This window comes from Macrotis lagotis, chromosome 2 (assembly GCF_037893015.1).
Source record: "Macrotis lagotis isolate mMagLag1 chromosome 2, bilby.v1.9.chrom.fasta, whole genome shotgun sequence".
Classification (NCBI taxonomy): domain Eukaryota; kingdom Metazoa; phylum Chordata; class Mammalia; order Peramelemorphia; family Peramelidae; genus Macrotis; species Macrotis lagotis.
The window spans coordinates 244156995-244182421 of record NC_133659.1 but is presented as its reverse complement, the minus strand read 5'-3'; the positions used below and the strand labels follow the sequence as shown (position 1 = coordinate 244182421).

General features: G+C 36.9%; 1 pseudogene; it reads right to left on the bottom strand.

The window, feature by feature from the left end:
* Positions 1-1284: 1284 nt before the first annotated feature.
* LOC141511532 (uncharacterized) lies at positions 1285-11795 on the bottom strand (annotated as a pseudogene).
* Between the last annotated feature and the right edge of the window lie 13632 nt (positions 11796-25427).

The following is a 25427-nucleotide window of genomic DNA, read 5'->3' as shown; positions in this document are numbered from 1 at the left end:
GATGAAGACTTTATCAAGGAAGTGAGGTAGACTGGGAGAAAAAAAAGCAAAGAAAGTTGAGCAATGGAGTTTGAGATTATGAAGAATAAGGAGGATGCAGGCAATATTAATCTGTGTCATGAGAATAACAGAAGGGAGACAAATCTCCAGTGGCTGCAGCGGAATGGACTTTTTAAAAATTCATTTGTATGTAAGAAATATGTTTGTCAGGAACTCCTCGGCATTTGTTTGTGGCATGAATAATTAATTGCTTATTGATATTTCTCACCAATGTTTCATCAAAGTCGGTATTAATAGCCTACACATTTATCCTGTTTTGGTCTAGTATCAGCAGTAATTTAAATTGTGGTATAGCATCAGCAGGATCAAATCTCAAAAATCACCAGATCTTGCATTCTGAAGTGACCCTAGCAATGTAAAAACATTCAAAAGATCAAAATATACTTTTTTACTTTATTTTTCTTGTGTTTTTTGTTTTCTTTTGCAATATGATTAATATAGAAATGTTTTGCATGACTGTATATCTATAATCTATATCAAATTACTTGCCTTCTTAAGAGTAAGGGAAGAAAAAATTTGGAATTCAAAATTTTAAAAAATAATGTTAAAAAAATTTTATATGTAATTGGGAAAAATAAAATTTAAGAATTTTTTTAAAAGTTTACAAAGCACAATTCAACAGCAGTATTTAGATGATTAAGGAATAGGGTAATGACTTCAAGAAGAAATAAATAACATTTATATACTGCTTTAAATTTGAATAGCACTTTTAAGAAAAATAGGAAAAAGAGAGTAGTTATCCTTTCCACCCTGAGGGGATTAAGACCATAGTGTCCCCCACAATCTGGAAAATCAATGTAAAACTTTTTGACTCTCCCTTCATACCAAAGAAGTCTCAAGGTTTTCATTTTTAATGGGGTGTTTGCAGTTCCTTATTGTAAAAGTTGGATATATTTATGATATTAAAAGGTAAAATATATTGATATTATATAATATCATATATATATATATTTCATGCATTTCTGGGTTTTTAAACTTTTTCTGTGTCATGTGCTAGCCTATGTGCATTATCCATGGCTTCCACAAAACTCCCCAAAATTTCCTATTTAATTTCTTATACCAATCCATGATATACTGAAACAATGATCAGGAAAAATCAAGATATGGAAGGGATAACTCTAACGTCTTCCCCTCTCCACCTCCACAGATCATTTACTCAGGAGATATGCCTTGGGGTACATCTTCCTACAGATTAGAATTAACCATAATTTAGGTTAACCATAATTTAAGGTTGTGGAGAGTTTTGAATGCCAGGCAAAGGAATTTAGATTTTATTCTGTACTGATTAGGGTACCATTAAAAATGATAGCATCACAGAATCTAGTATGGTAATCATATTAGTCTAATTCTTCCAAGCAAACTGGGAAAACACCAAACCACTTATCAGTACTTCCAAATAGTCTATTCTATCCCATTACAATTAAATCTAATCTGAGGGAAATTGCAGCCCAAAGCAAATCTCTTCTTCTGTTTCTATTAGACTGGTAAACTTGTAATCCCCAAATACTCTCTGTACATCCTATTTCTTCACTTCAGTTCATATAATTTCCCCATGCATAGTAGTTCTCCCTTCAATTCCATTTCAAGCCCAACCTCCTCTATAAAGTCACTGCTGATCCAACCATAATGTTTTTTCCATTTTCCAAATTCCCATTCCACTTATTTTTCCTACTCATACCATTAAAAGAACTTCGAAACTCTTATTTAGTTATGTGTTTTAGCTGTTCAAGGAGACTGTAAGATCCTCAAGGACAATGGATCATATCTCATTCTTGATCCACAAAGCACCTATTACTAAATATTTATTGTTTGTAAGAATGATGAATGAAACTTTACCCCAAATTATTTTGGGAACCACTCCAATGTAACTGCCCTAATGCTAAACTTTGACAAAATGTTCCTGTGGTCAATATAAAGAGACAGATTTTTCTACATTGTGGAGAGACTGCTGTTGGGTAAGAGTTGAGTTATGACTGAGTCTTCCCACATTTCTTTCATTTAAATGAACCACTTCTAATGTGGATTCTCTGATGTTTACTTAGGTCTAACGTCTGTCAGAAGGCTTTCCCACACTCATCACATTGATAGGGCTTTTCCCCAGTATGTATTCTCTGGTGTTGAGTAAGACTAGTGATCCCACAAAAAGCATTTCCACACTCATTACATTTATAAGGTCTTTCCCCAGTGTGGATTCTTTGATGTTCAGTAAGAACTGATTTCTGAGTAAAAGCTTTCTCACACTGATCACATTTATAGGGTCTTTCTCTTGTGAGAATTCGTTGATGCTCTATAAGGCTTATCCTTTGAATGAAGGCTTTCTCACATTCATTACATTGATAACATTTTTCTTTGTGGTGGATTTCTTGATGTGAAACAAGGGATGAACTATAAACAAAGGCTTTTCCACACTCACTGAACTCATAGGCTTTCTCCCCAGTATGTACTCCCTGATATTGAACAAGGATTGAACGGCGATTAAAACTTTTATTACACTGACTACACTGATGGAGTTTGTTTCTAATGTGAATTTTGAGGTGATGAAAAAGACCTGCCTTTTGACTGAAGGCTTTCCCACATTCATTACAATGATAATGTTTCTCTCCAGTATGAAGTCTCTGATGTTGATTAAGGACTGACCATCGACCAAAAGCTTTCCCACACTCATTACATTTATAGGGTTTCTCCCCAGTATGGATTATCTTATGTCAAATAAGTACAGGTCTCCCACGAAAAGTTTTTCCACGTTCTTCACATTTGTAGGGTCTGTCTCCAGTATGGATTCTTTGATGTTCCATAAGCTGAGAATTCTGACTAAAGGTTCTACCACACTCATCACACTCATAAGGTTTCTCCTCAGAATATATTCTCTTATTTTCAATAACACTTGGGCTCTTAGTGAAGTTTATTCCATTTTCATCACACATAGACTGTTTATCCTCTGGAGGATATCCACAGGAATCTTCTTTTCCTTCCTGCTGTTCATGGGTTTTGTCTTACTCAGGACCTATAGGAATTCTTTTATTAAGTTTGTCAGCTATGTCCCTAATTGTTTCCATTTCTTCAAGGTTTTCCATTTTTGAAGTCAATTTTCCATGCTCACTTCTGGTTTCATCTGAAACTATAAAAAAGGGGGTTAATGACATTTCTCCCCATGCTGGGAAACAATAAACTGCAAGGGAGGAATAATATAGGATAGACTAGGAATAGGAGCTAGATTTTGAATTCATTGAAGTACTGAATAAGGGAACTTTTGCCAGTGCAGGTCTTAATGCAACAAACATAAATCAGAAATCTATGGCTTGCAACAATAATCATTTACATGAAAAGTGAATTGAAGGTACCAGAAAGGGAACTTTAATAAGGATGGTGGTTTAAAATGAAGGAATGGCAAGTGACTCTGTCTATACTATAACATGGAAACTTTCTAGGCAGAAAGGTGAAAGGTCAAAGGAAGGGCGGAATGAATGTATGATCCCCACTCTAGTCAAACTCATTCTATTTTCATTTTCTACTGATAAAATACACATATAATTAGGGAGACTTTCATATATTCTCCCATCTTACTTACTTAGTATTGGCTCTTCAGAGGAAGCTATGAATACTGTGTACAAGGAAAATGTGACTTGGAAGGGTAAACAATTACCAGTCATACATGAAATAAGGAAGGACACAAAATAATACAGAGGAAACATCTGAAGCAATGGAATCATATATTTAGGACTGGAAGGACTTCAGTATCAAGTCTGCTCCTTGTTTTACAGATGAAGAAACTGAGGCTCAGATTTCAGTGATTTGCCCAGTTCACAAAGGTATTAAGCAACAGCACTAAAATTTGAACTCCATATCCAGTGCTTTTTCCATTCTACAACCCATCAAACCAAAAAAAATAGTTAAATAAAGAAAAGTCTTTGGAGGACAAAGTCAGAGGCAGATGACGATGGTTATGATCTGATACTGACAACTTGATTGAATAGAAGGTAGGAGCACTGAAATTAATGGGCAAAAAGCTAGGAAATGGCTTATCTATGTGATAAAATGTAGCAGAACCTGGGGAAATTCTGAATGTAAAGGAGGGGGAAGATGAAAGGACACTATATTTGGAGCCACAGAACCTGGATTCAAATCAGAGTTCTGTTATTTGTGACCTTAGGGAAATCATTTGATTTCCCTGGGATCTATTTTCTTATCTTTAAAATGGACTTAAAGTGGACTAGATAATATCTAAGAACTCCAAATCTTAAGTACTACATTAGATTGTGATGGATGAAGAGAAGGATGAATACATGCACAGTAAGACTGGGATCTGAGAAAAATGAAGACTTTGTTAGCATAATAAGAAAGGGAGCATTTCTGGGTAACTCTCTTCTCACTGTTCTCCACAGATAAATTATCCCTCTGTTCAATAAGCATTTATTAAGTGCCTACCATGTGTTATATCCACTGTGACAGGTAATACGGGCTCAAAGACAATCCTTGAATTTTAAGAGCTTATGTTCCACTAGGGGAAAGAGAGTAGAGAAAATATGTATCTAAGTAAATAAATATAAATCTCCTCACCTTTCTCACACAGAGTTTGGAGCTCTGTTGATTCACACTTGAACTAGACTGCCACAGGCCAGAGGGAGACACTCAAATGTTGTGTTTTTTCTAGGGTTGCTACCTCCCTCAAAGACATTTCCTGTCCAAGTATACATCCTGAGTCCTAGGGACAATTAAATTTAGTTGTTTGTGAGATATTCTTGTTCCTGGGAACAAGAAGTAACAATTTCACTTTATCTAAAACAATGCTTTGACTTTCTCATCTTTTTTTTCCCCCATACCATTTCCTTCCCTGTGACCTCCATCAGAATCTGACTAATTTTCAAGAATAAGTGCAAAATCACCTCCTTCACAAAGGTTTCCCTGACAATAGCTACTCCCCTCTCTTCTGTGTTTTTATAGTATTTTATTTGTAATACAACGCTCATCAGATTCTGAGTTGTATTACAATTTGCATACATATCTTATTACCCTATTAGCTTTAAAATCCTTAACATCAGAGATCACACCTTAATCATCTTTGTACTCCCCATAGTGCCTTGCATTGAACCTTAAAGAGAACAAGCAATAAATACTTGTTGAAGAACATCCAGAGGAAGAAAGCCAAAATAACCAAGGGCTTCAAGTTCATGACATATGGGGATCAATTGAAGGAACAGGGGATTTAGACCAGGAGAATGATAAGCTGTATGAGTATTGATTTCAAGTAATTGAAACATGGGAAGATAGGAAAAGTATTGAACTTGTTATGCTTTATCCCAGAGGGCAAAATTAAGATCAATGAGAGGAAGTGGTTAAGAGGCAGATTTATTCTTTAATAATTAGCCCCATCTTTGAGTAGAATGGGTGAACTTAGGAAGTATGGATTCTCTGCATTTAAGGTCTTCAAACAAAAGCTACATGATGATCTTTTGTACATGCTGAATCAAAATGTCTTGTTTAGGAACAGGTTGAAACCCATTTGCCTCTGAGCCCTTTCAAATCTGAAATCCTGCAATTGTGAATATTAAATATTTCTTTCAATCCCAAAAGTCAAAGAGTAAAAAGATTTAGGAACCTATGATCTCATTCAGGTCAAATGCAGCCTATAACTGAATGCTCCTTTTGTTACTGATCCTAGTGCTTTTCAAAATGTTTAATTTTATAGCACTTCAGTGAAATTCTATTTCTCCTTCACAAAATTTGGTAGGGGCATGCTGAGGATGGAGAGGAGGGAAAAGCACTTCTTTGGGTTTGAATATATTTCAAATAGAGAAGAAGAAGAGGGTAAAAGGAATTAAGAACAGAGAGGAGAAGCAATTGAGAAAATATAAAATGAGGAAAATAGAACAGAAAAGGGAAAAGGGGAGAGAAGAATGAAAAGATGGAAAGAAGCTGAGAAAAGAGAAGAGGAAAAGGGAGGATATGGAGAGAAAAAAGTAAGGAGTAAGAGGGAGGAGAGTTAAAGGAGAGAATTTCTCTAGAACACTCCACACAACAGTTGCTCCAAACTTTCTCTTAAATTTCCAAATGCACATCCACCTTATCATTCCTAGGAGATGACTGTGTCCCTTATACTTAAGGTATCACTAGTTCTGGAATCAGAAGATCTGGGTTCAAATCCTACCTCTGACACTTACTACTATGTGATCTTGGTCAAGTCATTTAACTTCTATCCTCATTCCCACATCTGTAAAATGAGGGGAGTAGAAATAAGTGATCCCTGAGTCTTCCAGCTATAGGGCATGAACCACAAGGTCTCACATCTTCCATTCTCTCTACTTCAAAAGTATTTTTCTCTTTATAGCCCAATTTTCTTCCCTCTCACCAATTTCATTGTATTTGCTTCTTTTGGACCTTAATACCTTAATTATATATTATCTCTTTTCCTTTTCATGACTTTAAACATGTCTTATCTTAGGAAAAAAATAATATTTGTCCCTGCTACTCTCTTTTTTTCCCCCCTTTCTTTCACTACTCACCTTCTGCTGACTGAGTCTATCATCCAATCTGGCAGAATTTCTTAGGAAAAATGTCATTTCACACATGTATTATTATAATAATTGCTAACTCTTATATACTGCTTTAAGGTTTATAAAACAGTTTACAAATATCTAATTTAATTCTCCTAACAACCTTATAAAGTAGGTGCTAGTAATACCTCCATTTTATGGATAAATAAACTGAGGATGGGAAGTTATTTTCCCATGAGTGGAATATTCCCTCTTAAGAGTTAACATTCCTAGTGAAGCCCTCTCAGGGTTAAAAATCATTAAAACAAAGACAGACTATTACCCTTAGACTATTCTTAGAAGAGGGAGAGAGGCCTTGCATTCCTAGTCAGACACCCTCCCGATTCTGCTGGGGAACGAAACAGGAGACTATTTCCAGAAAGACCTTGAATTGATTCTGTTAGGGAGGGAAATAGTGGAATACTTCCAGAAAAGAGACCTTACAGTCTTAGTCACCTATTTGATAATGGACTGTGAGAACAGTAGCCTGTCTTCTCTTGTTTGGTAAGTGCTAAACTAAGAAGACCTTGCATACTCAGACATTAATTAATTTAACAGAAGGTCATTAGAAATCTTCTATGCCCTTCACCATCTGGATGGTGAGGTGATATTTTATGAACATCTTTTATTCTTCTCTTTGTTTCTGGTTGAAAGAGAGGGAGTTAGGAAGTGGGGAATCGTGCTAGGCCATATAATCTTGCTTAACTGTCACCTCTGGGCAGCACCTTGATCTTCACTACCTTTGTGGAACTTAGAGTATGCCTTTTTCTCAAGAAAAGCCAAAATAAACTTTCCTTTTTGCTCAGAGGAAGTGGATTCTTATTCCACACACCCAGATTACAACTAGTAAGTGTCTGAGGCTGGATTTGGACTCAGGTCTTCCTGACAACAAGTTTGACACTCTATTTAATATACCACCTGTCTTCCTTCTAATATTTAGAGAAGTGAGACATACTAATTTCATGAAAAGTGACTAGAAGATTTGCTGTGAATTCCACTGGGCAAACCCTGGCTATTTCATTGACATTACCAATATGCCTAAACCATCATCTTTCCCTACTGACATCTCTATTTGATGTCATCAGGGCAGGTTTGTAGTTCAATTGACATAGCACTGACAATAGAGTCAGGAGAATTTGAGCTCAAATCTGTTCTCAGACACTTATGAGCTATGTAGTCCTGGGAAAGTTACTTAATTCTGTCAGATTAAAAAAAAGATTTCTAAGGGAGAGATGGAGAACATCACTAAAAACAAACTAGATTATTTCAATTACATTAAATTAAAAAGCTTTTGCACAGACAAAACCACTGTAAACAAGATCAAAAGAAATGTAGTAAACTGGGAAACAATCTTTACAACTAATGTTTCTGGCAAAGGACTCATTTCTAAAATATACAGAGAATTGAGTCAAATTTAAAAAAAAGCCATTCCCCAACTGACAAATGTCAAAGGATATGCAAAGGCAATTTACAGATGAGGAGATCAAAGCAATCCATAGTCATATGAAAAATTGCTCTAAATCATTACTTATTAGAGAAATGCAAATTAAAGCTTCTCGGAAGTACCACCTCACTCCTCTCAGACTGGCTAATATGACCAGAAAGGATAATGATCATTGTTGGAAGGGTTGTGGGAAATCTGGAACACTATTACATTGTTGGTGGAGCTGTGAACTCATTCAGCCTTTTTGGAGAGAAATTTGGAACTACGCCCAAAGGGCAACAAAAATGTGCATACCCTTTGATCCAGCAATACCACCACTGGGTCTATACCCTGAAGAGATGATGAAAAGGAGTAAAAACATCACTTGTACAAAAATATTCATAGCAGCCCTGTTTGTGGTGGCCAAGAATTGGAAATCAAATAAATGTCCTTCAATTGGGGAATGGCTTACCAAACTGTGGTATAGGTGTGTGATGGAACACTATTGTTCTATTAGAAAACAGGAGGGATGGGAATTCAGGGAAGCCTGGAGGGATTTGCATGAACTGATGCTAAGTGAGATGAGCAGAACCAGAAAATCACTGTACACCCTTAACAGCAACATGGAGGTGATGATCAACCTTGATGGACTTGCTCATTCCATCAGTGCAACAATCAGGGACAATTTGGGGCTGTCTGCAATAGAGAATACCATCTGTTTCCAGAGAAAGAACTGTGGAGTTTGAACAAAGACCAAGGACTATTACCTTTAATTTAGGGGGAAAAAAACTGATATCTTATTGTCTGATTTTGCTATCTCTTATACTTTGTTTCTTTCTTAAGGATATGATTTCTCCCTCATCTAATACAATTTGGATCAATGTATACCAAAGAAACAATGTAAAGACTAGCAAATTGCCTTCTGTTGTGGGTGGGAGGAGGGAAGTAAGATTAGGGGAAAAATTGTAAAACTCAAAATAAATAAAATCTTAAAAAAAGATTTGAAGTCATCCATATAAATAACAATTTATCAAGTCCTATTTCTTCACTCAGAATGTCCCTTGTATGACTCCTTGTGTCTCTCTCCCTATTGCCACCAACCCATTTTAGGTGTTTATCAATTCATAAAAGGATTCCTCCAATAGTCTTATACTTGATGTTCCTACTAATAGTCAACAATTAATTTTGCAAGATACTATGAAATTAATTTCCTAAATTTTTTTAGGTCATTCCATTGCTTAAAAAAAAATCAGTGGTTCCTCATTGTTTTTAGACTTGGTTCCCAACCTAAGATTACAATCTAAATTACAGTCATTGAAAATATATAAAAGAATCATGGAAAGATTGAGGCAACCTCTGGGCTAAACTCAGGAAGGAGCTGGGATTATGTCACAGGTTTTTCTAGGTCATGTACAAACTGGAAGTGAAACTGGAGAGTAATCAATTCTCTCTCTACCCCTTTTCACTACCTTTCTCTAGATAGTAAGTAAGCAAGCAAGTGATTAGATTATTATCTGCTTAAAGACAGGGTCAGTGTCTTAGACATCTATGTATCTCTCTCAGTGCTCTAGCTTCACCTTAGATGTAATACGCACTAAATGTTTGTTGAAACTACATGAATGAGAACCAGAATAATGCCCACATAATGGCTAGGGAGGGCAGCTTTCCCTTATACCAGGTCCAGACTAGGAAAGCTGGTAGGGAAAGTTTGAAACCAGAATTGCTGACACCTAGAGATGTATTCTCTTCCTTCCTTCCCACTCTTAACATCTACACCATTAAAATTGATTTCTTTTAGATGTCATCTGCCTTCAACATTAATTCATATTTCCCTTATATCAAGCATAAATATAATCAAAGTCTGCCACTGGGGAGAAAGTTCCCCACAACTATGTGATTTGTGAGGTAGTGGGAGACTTCTTGACCCAAATTAATCACCTACATCCTGAATACTACATTTTTAAAAAACAGGTAAATTTCTCTTTTAGGAATGACAGTGTGACATAGTGGATGAAGAGTTGGATTCAAAGCCATCTATTGGGAATCATTGACCCACTGGATACAGGTTAAATCCAAGACCTTCTACAACCTATCCTAAGGTCATCTATCTACCCATATGTCCTATCACTACACTTACATTCAAGCAAATCATTCTAATTACTGCTGTCTGAATATAGTGTGTGTTCCACCCCCCCAGCTAGAATGATTCCTCTAGTTACATATATCTTGAAGGTGGCACAATGGATAGAGCATGGGTTCTGCAGTCAGGAGGACCTGAGTTCAAAAATAGGCCTCAGACACTTAATAATTGTCTAGCTGTGTGACTTTGGGCAAGTTATTTAACCCCCTTGCCTTAAAAAAGGGCCCTCCTCCTCTAGTAATAGCCCTATTCCAGACACATTAAACATTTGTTTTGAATTTCTTCAGCACAAATTGTCTGTATTAGCTGGCATTGATTGTATGTTACCTTGGTCTGTTAATTTTCATGTTTCATCCTTCAAATTAGATTGTCCCTCATTTCATTTTTATGAATATTAATAAAGTCATTGTTCTGGGCACTAGAGATATAAAGCCCCTCTAGGAGTTTACATCATACTTATATCTTCCACGGTGCTAACCAAAGAATGAATACTTTTATGAAGTGAAAGGGCATGAAGATCAAAATTTTGTGCCATCATTTGTCAATTCTCAGGGAGAGACAAGAAAACAAGAAAAGATCTACAGTGAGGCAGAAACAGCACTTAGATAAGGAGTTGCATATCCTGGCTTTCTACAGCCAGTTCTCAAGAGCTATACTCAAGAGATTTCTAAGGTCCTCCAGTCCTAGGGTTTTGTGGACTATTGTCTTGGTAATATTTGCTAATCACATGAGACAGAGGCAGAGTAAAGAAATAGTTTGGAATGGTCCTAGGAGAAGTACTGGTAAGCATGAAACTCCTCCCATTCCACCCTCTCTACTCACCTATGCTTCCCTTTCTCATTTCTCCAATGGTAACTGGTTCTCCTGCTCAGAAAGAAGAGTTGCAGGGGCAATTCAAAAATAGGACCTTGACCCTTTTATGTCATTTGAATTTCTACATTGAGGGATCATGAACACCATTCCTCCCTGTTTCACATCTTTTCCCCAAGATAAACACATTTACTTCTAAAATGAAAAGCAAGGGCAGCAAATAGTCCTATTCAGTTTACAAAGAAAAACATGGAGAAGGAAGGAGCAGTTCAGGTCAGTAATTTGCCACAATATATCTAGTATATATTTTAGATACAGGAAAGTGTATGAATATCTTTTGATGGGAGGTACTTAATAGAATACAGATATGAGGCAAAAAAGAAAAACTCTCCTACTTCCCCCACTCCCCCCTCCCCTGCTGTTTACCCCACTGCTGTTTAGGCTCATCAAACTCGCTCTCCAAATCCTCCAACACAGTCACTGCCTCCTCTCCACTCTGTGTATGATGTTCCTGCACCCAGGTCTGAAGCTCCTCAGGCAGAATGGTTAGAAATTGCTCTAGTACCGGAAGTTCCAAGATCTGTTCCTTCGTGTGTATCTCTGGTCTTAACCACTGGTGGCAGAGCTCCTGGAGTCTGCTCAGAGACTCTTGAGGCCCAGAAGTCTCTTGGTAGTAAAACTGGCGGAAGCACTGCCAGAAACATTCTCTAGTATTAAGATCCTTCATGGGCAGAGTGGAATCTTGCCTGAAATTGTAACCCTCATCCTCAATTTTCACTTTTAAAATTGTCTCGTGGTCTTGTGGAGTCTCAGTGTCCCAGGGGGTTGCCATAGGCCTGAAGAACACTAAGGTTCCATTCTACTCAGTTACAATGTGTCTGCTGATTCATTCATTTCTGTAAATAGTGATACAAATACTGCCAAGAAATTATGAACATCAAGCCACTGAAGATAAGGAAACTCTAACAATATTAATCATGAATAAAATATTTTAAAAGGAAATGAATTCTTTTTAAAACTTAAAAAAAATAAAATTAAAAGAGGGATGGGAGTTAAATTATATAATAGGTGAAAATTCCCTTAATTGGAGATTTAACGTCCCTGGTCTGTTTCCTCATCTGTAAAAGGAGGGTATTTGCACTGGATTATTCTTCCACAATTCCTTTCAGTTTTTATAAATCTCAATCTTTGGATCGAAGCAGGGAAGGCCCGGGTTGCTCAGGACCCCGGGAGACACAGGTCACTGTCCCAGACCCGGGCTTTGGTGCCTTCAGTGACTCAGGTTTCTCTTGGACTTGGCAGTGATCAGGAGCCCCTCTGACCGGAGATCCCCAGATCCCTGGACGCAAAGCAAGGTTTGGCTTGGCCACCGAGGGAGCCGGGCAGGTGGGTGGGCACGGCAGAAGCCCTGTTCCACTACCCAACTAGAGGGAGGAGGCTGAGACGCCGAACCTCCCGGGCGCTTTGCGGAGCTGCAGCCCTGCTCACTCTCAAAGGCGTGGTGGGAGGTGGCACTAGACCAGTAAGAAACCACCGCACCCACGCCACGTTAACCACAAAGACCGGACGTGTTCTGCAAATCTCCCCGCGTTTGGGGGAAACAGAAGAGTACACCACCCTCCCCCGTGCCCTTCTGGGTTCTCTCTAGGAATTAAGAGGGGATCCTGTGATTCTTTGAAGTAAATAAACGGAATTTTAAATGAGTAATTTGTGACAATTGCTAACAAACCCAATACAGCAAAATTATAAAGGTCTACCATTTCATTTATCCCAAATAATTTACCTAACAAAGTCATATCAAACTCATCACCACCACATTTTAGAAAAAGAACGAGGGAGAAAATAATTCTGTTCCACCAAACAAGATACTCTCACAACTACAATTGAGTAGAATAATAGTAGAGGCACCCAGAAGTTCAAGAGATAAAAAAAGGAGCCAATAGCAAAATCATCATCATCAAGTTTTTTTTAAAAGGTCCAGGGGAGTAGCTTTTGTTTATTTTAGTTACACGATCTTTTTGACCACTAACTACTTGCATTACTGATTGTTAAATTGGATCTTATTTCTTTGGAGAAAAACAAGGAAAGAACATTAAATCTGACAGTAATGTAAGATGTTAGAGACCATTATGAGTAAGATATTTAATATGTAAATTATTATTCTGATCTCATTCTCACAGATATTCACATATTTCAAGGAACCATTACTTCATGGGTGTGTAGACATTCTTTGCACTAAAGAGCACAGAAATTCTACTTTCACATCTTAGATGTCTTAATGACTTTGATGTTACCAACACTCTCACACACACAATCTATTACCTACTATTGGTGAAGACTCTCAATACGTGTAGAATGGTCCTCAGATGACAGCTGCATGGTTCACTGCTAGAGGATACCTGAAACCTTCCCTAAAAGGGTCAGAATCTTGTTATTCAAACTTTTGAAAACCCCCATGATGATCTTCAACCAGTGACAAAGTATCTGAGTGAGATTTTAGTAAAGTACTATAAAAACTTTACAAACATATTGTCTTTTCTAGTTTGTCCATGAAAAAGGTGAAACAAATGTTTATATGAACTAATGAAGAAAGGCAAAACCAAGTTACAATCAATGTAGATGGTACCCCTGCCCCAATCAATCTAGATGAATACTTTCAACTGAACCTAAAAAAAGCAGAACACACACACACACACACACACACACACACACACACACACACACACACACACAATGTGGAAATACAATTCAACAGAGAAAATGGAAGGGAACAGAAAGAGGAGAAAAGGGTATCCAGAGGGATGGCATGATCAGTAAACTAACATTGAAGTTTATCACTAATTGAAGTTATGTAACCTTAACTGCAGCAAGGCAATTCTTCCATACCTCCTTAGTCAATTCACTATCCCACTCAATCACAGATACTCTTTTTTTTGGGGGGGGGGGCTGGTAGGAGCTTCTTCTTCCTGAATTCTTTTTTTTCTTTTTTTAAATTTATTTTTTCTTCTCATTTTGTACAAATGTTCTTTACATTAATAAAATATACTTGTTTACAAGTAAACAAAATACCCCTCCCCCATGAATATAGATAGACTTGCTTGGGCAAAAAAGTAAAGGAGGGAGAAAAAAATTAAAATTAAAAAAATAACAGTAATAATTGTAGGTATGGCCAGGTGGTGCAATGGACGAAGCACCAGCCCTGGAGCCACGAGCACCCGAGTCCACATTCAGGCTCATAAACTCAATAATCACACAGCCATGTGACATGCAAGCCACCTGATCCCCACTGCCCTGCAAAAACCAAAAAGAAGAAAAAGAAAGACCCAAAATAAAATAAAATAGTAATAATAGTAGGGGTGGCTGGGTGGCAGACAGAGCATTGGCCCTTGAGCCAGGAGCATCTGGGTCCGAATCTGGCCCCAGACACCCAATGATCACCCTGCTATGTGGCCCCAGGCAGGCCACCCAGCCCCACTTGCCCTGCACCCTCCCCCAAATAATAATAACAAAAAATGTGTTTCAGTCTTTGTTCCAACACCATCAACTCTGTCCTGAGTGGATCACATTCTTTATGATAAGTCCATCACAAAAGTTACTTCCATATTTTTCCAACATTGCCATTGCTGATCACAACTCCCTCCTTTCTTATTTCTCCACTACCATGTACTATATTTTCTCTCTCCTTTCACTCTGACTCTGCTGTAGGGTTGCTGAGTGGCGCTGCAGACATATCCCTGGTCCTGGGACCAAGAAGCCCTGAGTCCCCATACCACCCCTTAGGCCCAGAATCCACCTGGCCCTATGGTCCTGGGCAGACCATCCAATCTCAGCCCCTTGCAAGAAGTAAAAAAAGAAAATGTGTTATATCTGACCACTGTCCCCCCATGGTCCATCCTCTCCTCCTTTATTCACATCCCCACCCCTTCCCCTGCTCCCCCCTCCTTCTTACTCCAGATGTCTATACCCCATTGAATATATTTGCTGTTTCCTCTCCTAGCCATCTCTGATGAGAGCAAAGGTTCCCTCATTCCCCCTTGCCTCCCCTCTTCCATATCATTGCAATAGCTCATTGTAATAAAAAAAAATCTTATTATGTGAAAGCTTGGACTATTCCCCCTCTCCTTTTTCTTTCTCCCATTCCATTTCCCTTTTTTTCTTATTGACTCCATTTTTCCACCATATTTTATCTTCGAATTCAGCTTTCTCCTGTGCTTCAACTATAAAAGCTCCCTCTACCTGCTCTATTAACTGAGATGGTTCATATGAATATTATCAGTATCATTTTTCTATACATGCAGTTCATCCTCATTAAGTCCCTCATATTCCCCCCCTCTCCTCCAATCTCCATGCTTCACCTGAGTCCTATATCTGAAGATCAAACCTTCTGTTCAGCTCTGGCCATTCCAAAAGGAACCTTTGAAATTCCCCTGGTTCATTGAAAGTCCATCTTTTTCCCTGGAAGAGGACATTCAGCCCTGCTGGGTAGTTCATTCTTGGCTGCATTCTAAGCTCTTTTGCCTTCCGGTATATTGTATTCCAAGCCCTATGAGCTTCCAGTGTAGCTGCTGCTAAGTCCTGTGTGATCCTGACTGCAGCTCCATGATATTTGAACTGTGTCCTTCTGGCTGCTTGTAATATTTTCTCTTTGAATTGGGAGTTCTGGGACTTGGCTATAATATTCCTGGGGGTTGGTTTTTTGGGATCTCTTTTTCTGGGGGATCAGTGGATTCTCTCCATTTCTATTTTGCCCTCTGCTTCTAGAATATCAGGGCAATTTTCCTGTAGTAATTCTTTGAAAATGATGTCAAGGCTCTTTTCCTGATCATGACTTTCAGGTATTCCAATAATTTTTAAATTATCTTTCCTAAGTCTGTTTTCCATATCAGTTGTTTTTTTCAATGAGATATTTCACATTTTCTTCTAATTTTTCATTTTTTTGGTTTTGAAGTATTGATTCCTGATTTCTGGTAAATTCATCAATCTCCCTGAATTCTATTCTTTGTCTGAAGGATTTATTCTCCTCAGAGAGTTTTCTTATCTCTTTTTCCATCTGGCCAATTTTGCTTTTTAATGCATTCTTCTCCTCAATAACTTTTTGAACTGTTTTATCCATTTGACCTAAGCTGTTTTTTAGCATGCTATTTTCTTCAGCATTTTTTTGGATTTCCTTGACTAAGCTGCTGACTTCATTTTCATGTTTTTCCTGCATCTCTCTCCTTTCTTTTCCCAGTTTTTCTTCTAACTCCCTCATTTGATTTTCAAAGTCTTTTTTGAGCTCTATCATAGCCCGAGCCCAATTTCTGTTTTTCTTGGAGTCTTTAGATGCAGGAGCTTGTGCTTCCTCATCTTCAGACTGAATATTTTGATCCTTCTTGGGCTCATTTGCAAAATATTTCTCAATGGTCTTCCTCTTGTTTCTTTGTTTGTTCATTTTCCCAGCCTAAGCCTGTTTTGGAGGGGTGCTTCTGGAACTTTTGGGACACTCCCACAAGGGTCTCAGTGTGTGAGGTTCTGTCCTCCCTCCTGGTCTGTGAATGACCATAAGTGCCTCCCTGTGCCATGGGGCTGAGGTGGGGGGGGGGGGGGGCTGCTGTTCTATGGGGAAGCCTAGACTGTGATCAGGATCTGAATGTGGTCAGAGCCCCAGAGTCCTGTTCCAGGGGCAGAGGACTGAGCTTGCAGTTTCTCTTCACTCCCCTCCCTCATCTCAATGGGCTCATGCCCTGGGGGCTCCTGCTTACCGGCTCCACCTGCTTCTGTTTCCCGGTCTAGGCTGTGGAAAGACCAGGCTGCTGGCTGTGTTCCCTGAGGGCTGGGATCCACGTGCTCACTCTGGCAGAGGTCCTCCACTGTTCCTCCACTTTGTGCGGGTGCTCCCTGAGGTGCAGCCCAGGAGACTCCCCCACTGCTGTGAGCTGAGGCTCCCAGTGCCCTGGGGCTGCCTCCAGGAGGCTGAAGTTCTTTGGCTCTGGCGGGCCACCCCTCTGGCGGGCCACCCCTCCGGCCCCGGGGAGCAGAGCCTTTCTGCTGTTTTCCAGGTTATCTTGAGTAGGAGAACTGCCTCACTGGGTCCCTTTGTGGGTTCTGTCTCTCGAAAGTTTAGTTAGAGTCCTTAGTTTATGAGTTTTTATCAGAGAGCTCCTAAGACTCGATCCCTTCATGTCGCCATCTTGGCTCCGCCCCCCCACTGATACTCTTTCAAACCTTTTTCCCTTCCTTAAAAACCATACTTATGATCTAAGAATTTAGTGAGATTCCTTTTTTTTCTTGTCTTTCTTTCAGTTTCCTCCTTCCTCAAGGAAATGGCTTTACTTTTAAATCCAAACCACAAAGAAGGAAAACCCTAATTTAAAAATCAAAGTATCATCTTTGTATCTTGTTTCTATAACTAGTTTGTGATTTATTTCTAAGAGTAGCTAAATCCCCAATTCAACCACCAAACTTTCAAAGTCTTACATTTTGCTCTAACAGCTCCAAGTTCTCAAATCAGCTCCTTTCTTTCTAGAATAAGGAATGCTCTCTCACATTCTTACTCTCACTCTCTTTTTCTTTCTATTGCATGCCTTAAGTAAATAAGCATACATATTAACATTTTTCTGGCCAATGGAAAGTATTAAGAAATGTGATCCAAATTGACAGAAACAAGGAGCCAATATAACATATATTGGCATATATATATATATATATATTATATATATAATATATATTAGTAAATAGACTCATATAATTTATATATTCTATAATTATTTTTAATGGAATAGAATGGAATTTCTCTTCCTTTCTCTTTGATTAGTTTGTTGATAACAAAAAGAACAATTTGTGTTTTCTGTGGATTTATTTATATCATGCTACTTTAATAAAATTATTTTTTCAACTAACTTTAGTTCAATTTCTAGGTTTTTCCTAGTAGATCATCATAATTAAGGTAAGCCATTTGATCCAGAGGTGAATATGAATTTCTTTTGGACACAGTGATCCAGCTTGACCAAATGTAATATTCATGTTTGGATATTCACTTAGTAAGGGCTATACAATAAATCTGGATGTACAGTCCTTATTTGTGTTCAGACATGGTTGATTATACACCTTGTTTATATGATTATACTTATTTAAGTCTCAGACTTGGCATGAGACCAGTTTTGTTCTAGGTCCCTATAAATGTCCAAGCCAGTGGGTAGACCAGGAGGGACAGTGGGACAGGCAGGACAAACATGTGAAAATGGTGCCATGGAAATGAAAGCAAGTGGATGTGAACTTGGAGAACTGATAAGCAAACTTGGGCAATGATGATAAATTTATGTATGGACATGACCCTGTAGCCTCCCACTACCAAGGCTGTACATTAAAAAGGTATAAATTTCTCCAAGTCTCTAGAGCATTCCTTTGGTCTCTCTGAATAAAGAATCTGCAAAACAGACAGAAGAGGAGAAAAACCTTCAGAGCTCCTGCCTTATGGAAGGATTTGTATGAGGTCAAACTCTCCTGGACTTGCAATTGGAAGTGAAGATGGGATTTGTTTGAAACATCCTGATCCCCTCAGTTCTATTGGACTTGCATCTTATCATCTTTCTGTAAAAAACAACTAATAATTTTCTTTTCTCTTTGCTTTATATTAATATTATAACTTGCATTTCTCATACTTTAACAAAAGATATTAGAAAGGTTTAACTTCTTTATGTATAACAGTTCTTTGATTTTCAAATCATTGGTTTATCATAATAAAAAAATCCATATATTTCTTATGTTTTTTGATTTTTTAAAAACAGAATAGGGCACTAAATTTCATCAAAAATCTCTGCATATTTTGATATAATATATGGTTTTATTATTTTTCTTATAACTTGTTATGGCTATAATTTTTCTAATACTAAACCAAGCATGCCATAAATTTTTCCTGGTCATACCATATGATATTTTTAATATACTGCTATAATATTTTTCTAATATTTTATGAAAATTTTGCATTATATTCACTAGAGATTTTGATCCCTAAAGGTTTATTCCTCTGCTTCCTTTCTTCTAGTTATAGCTATCAGGACCATACTTATGATTTAAGAATTTAGTAGAATTCCTTCTTTTTTATTATATGCAATTTTAGAATTGTTAATAGCATGATATAAATATGAAATATTTGAATTGTTAACATGAATTTCCTTTGGGAGTAGAAATTCTTTTAAATACTGTATTTATATCTCCAGTACCTAGTATATGATGTATACTTAGTATCTGCTTGCTGATTAAGTCTTTAATAGAATTCATTTGTAAATCCACCTGATCTTGGAGTTTTTCTCACCCTTGGAATTAATTTATTGCTTAATTCCTTTTATTGTGAAATTGGGTTATTTATATTTATATTAATCTGAGTATTTTATATTTTGTAAATATGAATTCATTTTTTATTGTTGGAATATAAATACACTAACCTTGCAGTCAAAAGTTTCAACTTTGATACATATTGGTATACATATTGGACAATTAGGTGGTGCAGAAGAAAAGTGCTGGGCCTAGAGTGACAACTTAGTTAGGAATGAAGAAAGGAAACTAGCATTTATCAAGTTCCTACTATGAATCAGGGAAGAAATTAAGTAATTTGTCTACTCTAGTTTCATACACTTGTCCAGTGAACCTCAACAAATTACTTAATTTCTGCCTGTCTCAGTTTCCTCAACTGTAAAATGATAACGATCATAGCTCTTACCTTCTTCCCTGACTCATAATAGGAACTTGATAAATGCTAGTTTCCTTCCTTCATTCCTTTCTTCTTCCAGCAACTTTCTACAACTTCAAATTGCAAAAGTAGAGGGGACCTGCAGAAGTTTTCTTATCTGGCAGTTCTCTAAAGCATAGACATCATAGGCCCAGTTCCTTTCCCTGCCCTGCAACTGGGCAAAGTCATTTCCAATGATATCCTTTATTTTCTCATCACTTGTTATGAATTCTCCTTTTTCATATCTTTAAATATTGGAAATATGGATTTTCTTTCTCTTTTTCTTAATTAGATTAGTTCACACTTTTTCTGTTTTATTGTGTTTCTTAAACTAGCTTCTATTTCTATCAGCTTAATGATATTGCTTTAAACTTTCTACTCTCAAATGCCCAGGTTTTACCTTATGACTGCTTTGGTTGCATCCCCAAAGTCTTTGTATGTTTTTTCATTGTTGTCATGTTCTTTAAGGAAATTAACTAGTTTTTTCTAGTCTATGATTTGGTTTTTCACCTTCAAATTTCAGTATCTAATTATTTGATCTCCATTTAAAGTTAAATTCTTTATTTGAAGTCCTTTTATTGCATTGTAGACAGTAAAGAGTATATTTAGTATTGGGCTTTTCTATATCATCTTTCTATGTTTTATTAAATGGCAAATTTTTGCAAAGATGCCATTTACAGTTGAGAATTCAATGTTCCCATTTCCTTTTTATTCATTACTAACCAGAAACCTATCATACCCATTATTTTAAAAGTTCTATTAAGGTCTTCAACATCTTTTTTGTTCATCTTAGTAAGTTTCTCTGGTGTGTTTAAACATAATATATTTTCCTACTTATCCTTTTTAAGCTTGCCTATTTATGATTGCCTCCTTAGAACATTATGGCTACATTTAATTTTAACAATTTTACCTGAAGGTTATGTTTTCCCAACTTTCATTTTAACTCAGTAGACAGTTTTGTTTTCAAGTATGTTTCTTATAAACAACAGAGTTTTAGATTCTGCTTTTTAATCTATACTGTTTCCCATTTCTATTTTATGGCTAAGCTTATTCCTTTCTATACTCATGGTTATGACTGATAATTATGTTTTCACTCTATCATATTCTCTTCCCTTTTACAAAAAGGGTGATGAAAGAGAAGGAATGTAAACCTTCTCTCCTTCTTTTGGCTGGATCCCAATCACTGCTTCTCAATACTTTCTTTCCTTTGGAATACCCTCTCCCCCCCCTTCACAATTTGAGTTCTGAGATTAAAGATTGTTTTGTGATTTTTCCTTTCTCAACCCCTTTCTCTATCACTGATCATTTTCCAGTTGAATTCAATGTATTCCTACACTGAACTCTTTTTTGTGTAGGTATCCATGACTATATGTTCAGCCTTCCTTTGTCCAGTTCAGATAAACATCACATGATACTCACTCTAACCTTTACTCCATGGTGTATATTCTTCTCATGCACCCCAATTATTAGACATCATTTCACTCAGTTCTTCCTCATTCTTCTCTAGTGTATTCTGTTCCCTCTGCCTTTTCTTTCCTCTTTTGTAATCATTACCACAGAACAAAACTAACAGTGGTCTCTTTTATTTCTTATTTAATTCCTTCTGGGACACTTAAAGACATTTAATGATTCTGAAAGGTCACTGATTTTTTCCTTTCAATTAGAATGTAAATATTTCATAATCATTTAAGCACTTTCAAATATTCTTACCTTTCTAGATTCATCTTAACCTGGTTTGCATTTCAGTGTTTCTGCTCAGCTCTGTTCCTTTAATTAGGAAAGTTTGGATTTTCTTGCAAATTATTCCATTTAAAAGTCCATCTTCCCACCTCTACAGGATTACCAACTGTCTTATTGGCTAAGTAATTCTTAGTTATCTTCTGCTTTTTGGAATATTGTATTCGTTTGGATGATTCTGATTCTGATTTCTTGGTACTGAATTCCTTGCTCCTGGTTGTTAGCATTATCTTTTTTCTTTGAACTCCTGAATGGTCTAGATTTTGGTTTTATTACTAGGTTGGTATTTTGGTTTTGTTCTTTTTCAGGGCACTAGTAGGTTCTTTCTATTTTCACTCTGTCCTCTGGTTCTAAAAGATATAGCAATTTTCATGTGCAATTTCTTAAAATATAGTGTCCAAACTTTATTTTTGATCTTAATTTTCAGGGAGTTCAATGATTCTTAAGTTATCTTTTCCAAGATACTGAAAGAGTAAGGGGAAATTATTATTGCCCTCTCCCATTATTAGAAATAGAAAATAATTGTGGCATTGTGTGATGATCAACTGTGATTGATTTAGGGCAGCTAGGTGTCACAGTTTATAGAGCACCAGTCCTGGAGTCAGGAGGCCCTGAGTTCAAATATGACCCTAGACACTTAATGATTTCCTAGCTGTGTGACCTTGGGCAAGTCACTTAAGCCCATTGCCTTGCAAAAACCAAAACAAAACTATGATTGACTTAGCTCTTCTCAGCATTCTCCAAATGACTCATGATGGAAAATGCTATCCACATTCAGAGAAAGAACTATTAGAGTCTGAATGTAGATCAAAACATACTATTTTCACTTTTCTGTTTTTTTGTGGAATTTCCCTTTTGTTCTGCTTCTTCTTTTACAGCATGACCAATGTGGAACTGTGTAACTTATATATTAGATTGCTTGCCATCTTAGGTAGGGAGAATAGAAAGGAGAGGAGAAAAAGTTTGAAGCTCAAAATCTTATAAAAAATGAATGTTAAAAATTATTTTTACATTGGAAAAAATATTATTCCCCCCCATAGTAATTGGGTCAGTTGTAATTATATTGTCAAGATGCCTAAACAGAGAGGCATCTAACACAATGTGTTTAATATCTTGACACTACAAATAATCAATTTCCTTATGGTAAGGGTGGGATTTAATGGAGAAATAATAGGAAAGCAGTAATCTTTCATCACAGTATCTGGGCTTCAAAGTCAGATATAAGATTCAAAAGTCAGGTGGGGCAATAGTTACCACTAATTGTTATGGGGAAATATCCCTACAAATATCATTGGCTATCATGATTGCCTAATGTTTTCTGCCTGGGTAGATTGTGGGTTGAAGAGCCTTTGAACTTTGAAGAGGCTTGGACTTCTAAAAAGGTAAGCCCATGATATCATTCATACTTTTGATCTCTACTAGCTGTGTGACTTGGGCAGTCACTTGTCTAAGCCTGCTTTATTTGTAAAATGCACATCTTCTCCATTCTTATAAGATAGCATCTTAAGTGAGGCCTACATATCCCTTCTCACCTACATTATTGCAACACCCTGCTTCAAGTCTCTCACCACTTAAATCTATCCCACAGACTCCTACCAAAGTAATAGTCCTTAAGCACAAATATGACCATAAAACTACCCTACTAAGTCAATTCCAGTGGATTCTTATTGCCTCTCTGATAAAATATAAACTTCTCTGTTTAGTGTTAAAGTACTACAACCCATCTTACATTGGCCATTTCTTCTCTTGCAACATTTTTGACATTCCACTAAACTGGCCTTCTCTCTGTCCCTCACTTGGGGAACATTCCATTTCCGAACTGTTGCCCATACCTATAATTCACTCCCTCTTTGTAACTGCCTAATAGAGCTTCTCTCTTCCTTTAAGATTCAGATCAGATGCAATCCTATGCTTGAAGCCTTTCCTAATCCTCTTCAACTGTTAATAACCTCTCTCCCAAATTACTTTGTATATATTTATATTTATTCACTTTATACTTATTCCACATGTACTTTTATATATGCTTTCCCCCTACATTAGAAATAAGTTAAGGGGCAGCTAGGTGACACAGAGGATAGAGCATTGGCCCTGGAGTCAGGAGGACTTGAGCTCAAATCTGACCTCAGGCACTTAATAATTGCCTAACTGTGTGGCCTTGGGGAAGTCACTTAATCCTATTGCCTTAAACAAATAAAAAAGTTTTTTTTAAAAAAAAGAAGTTAAATATAAGTAAATTTTTTTATTTTTTGTATAAAGAATCTCAACATCTAACACAGTATCAGGCATATAGAAGACACTTAATACTTGTTGACTGATTGATAAAATAGTAATGATACATTGTGGTACCTATCTCACAGAGATATAATGAGGATTAAATAAGATAACAAATATAAAACTTTTGTAAATCTTAAAGTGTAATATAAACATCCATTATTACTGTTTTCTGTAAAGGAGATGTCATCTTCTTGAAAGCTACTCATGTAATCGCTTTGGAAGAGAGGTCCAACATTTAGGAATTCTTGAATTTTATAAGACATTCCTCATTGTTGCATGCTCAAGGAAAGGATGTAGAAACTGTCAAAAAATAATACCCATGTCCTCTATATCTGTGGAATAACTATTCAAATGTGGTTATTATGGGCAATGAATATTTTCTGGAATAATGTCCATCTTTTCTGGATTTGGTTTTGTTGCTAAATTCTCTAAGCATAGTCATTAGGAAAGGCTCACACCTACATTTCATTGTGGAGCCTTACATAATAATAATAATAATGATTAAATCTCAGAATCCTCAAGGTGATTTCATGACTAAAGTGCTATGTTAAATTTAATAAGACAAAATCATGCTAAAAGTCATGAAACTTTTGTTTAGAATAATATAGGAAATCAGAAAAGACTTTAGAAATCATTGAGTCTATCTCTCATCTCATTTGATGACACATTATCCTTACCACATCTGACACCTTTACCTGCTCAAGCATCATTCCATCCCAACCCCTTTATTATCCTCATTCTAATCACTTATTTTCAATTTCTTTCCATCTACTGACACATTCCCTACTGAATAGAAATATACTCATTTCCCCTCTCTCTTAAGAAACCCTTACATAATCCTTCTATCCTCCTATCCTCATGGTCTTCTACCCTTCTAGCTAAATTCCCTGACAAAGCCATCTACTATAGGTGCCTTCACTTTCCTTTCTCTCATTTTTTAACACCTTACAATCCAGCTTATGATCTTATCATTTCACCAAAGCTACTCTCTTCAAAGTTACCAATGATATTTTTTTTGGTTGTCAAATTCAGTGGTCTTTTCTCAATCCTCATTCTCCTTGACCTCCCTGCAGTCTTTGACACTGTTGATCATGCTCTTTTTGTTATTCTCTTCTGTCTCAGTTATCAGGAAGTCACTTTCTTCTGGTTCTCTTCCTACTTTTTAGACTGTTGCTTCTTTGTCTCCTTTGCTGTATTCTCATCTGCATCATACCCTCTAAACAGATGTCCTACAGGATTCTGTACTGGGTCCTTTTCTCCTTCTGTACTGGGTGATCTCAGCAGCTTCCATGGATTTAATAACCATTTAAAAACCATCTATGCAGATGATTTTCAAATCTAACTGCCCTATCTCAATGTCTGTGCTCACCTCTTATATTGAATCACCAACTGCCATTCAGACATCTCAAATTAGATGTTCAGTAGCTATCTTAAACTCAACATGTCCACAACTGAACTCATTATTTTTCCTCCTAAACTCCTTCTAAGTTCCCTATTACTGCAGCAAGCAATCTACCTCCCAAGTCTTTGGGCTCATGCTAGGAGTCATCCTAGATTTCTTATTATCTCTCACCCCCTCCTTTCCCATTTTCAATCTGTTACCAAAGTCTGTCAATATACCTTTGCAATATCTCTCCAATACCTCTTCTGAAACTGCCACCACACCAGCAAGTCTTCTTCAATTCAAACTGGACTATTAAAATAGTCTGCTTAGTGGATCTGACTGCCTCAATTCTCCCCAAACCA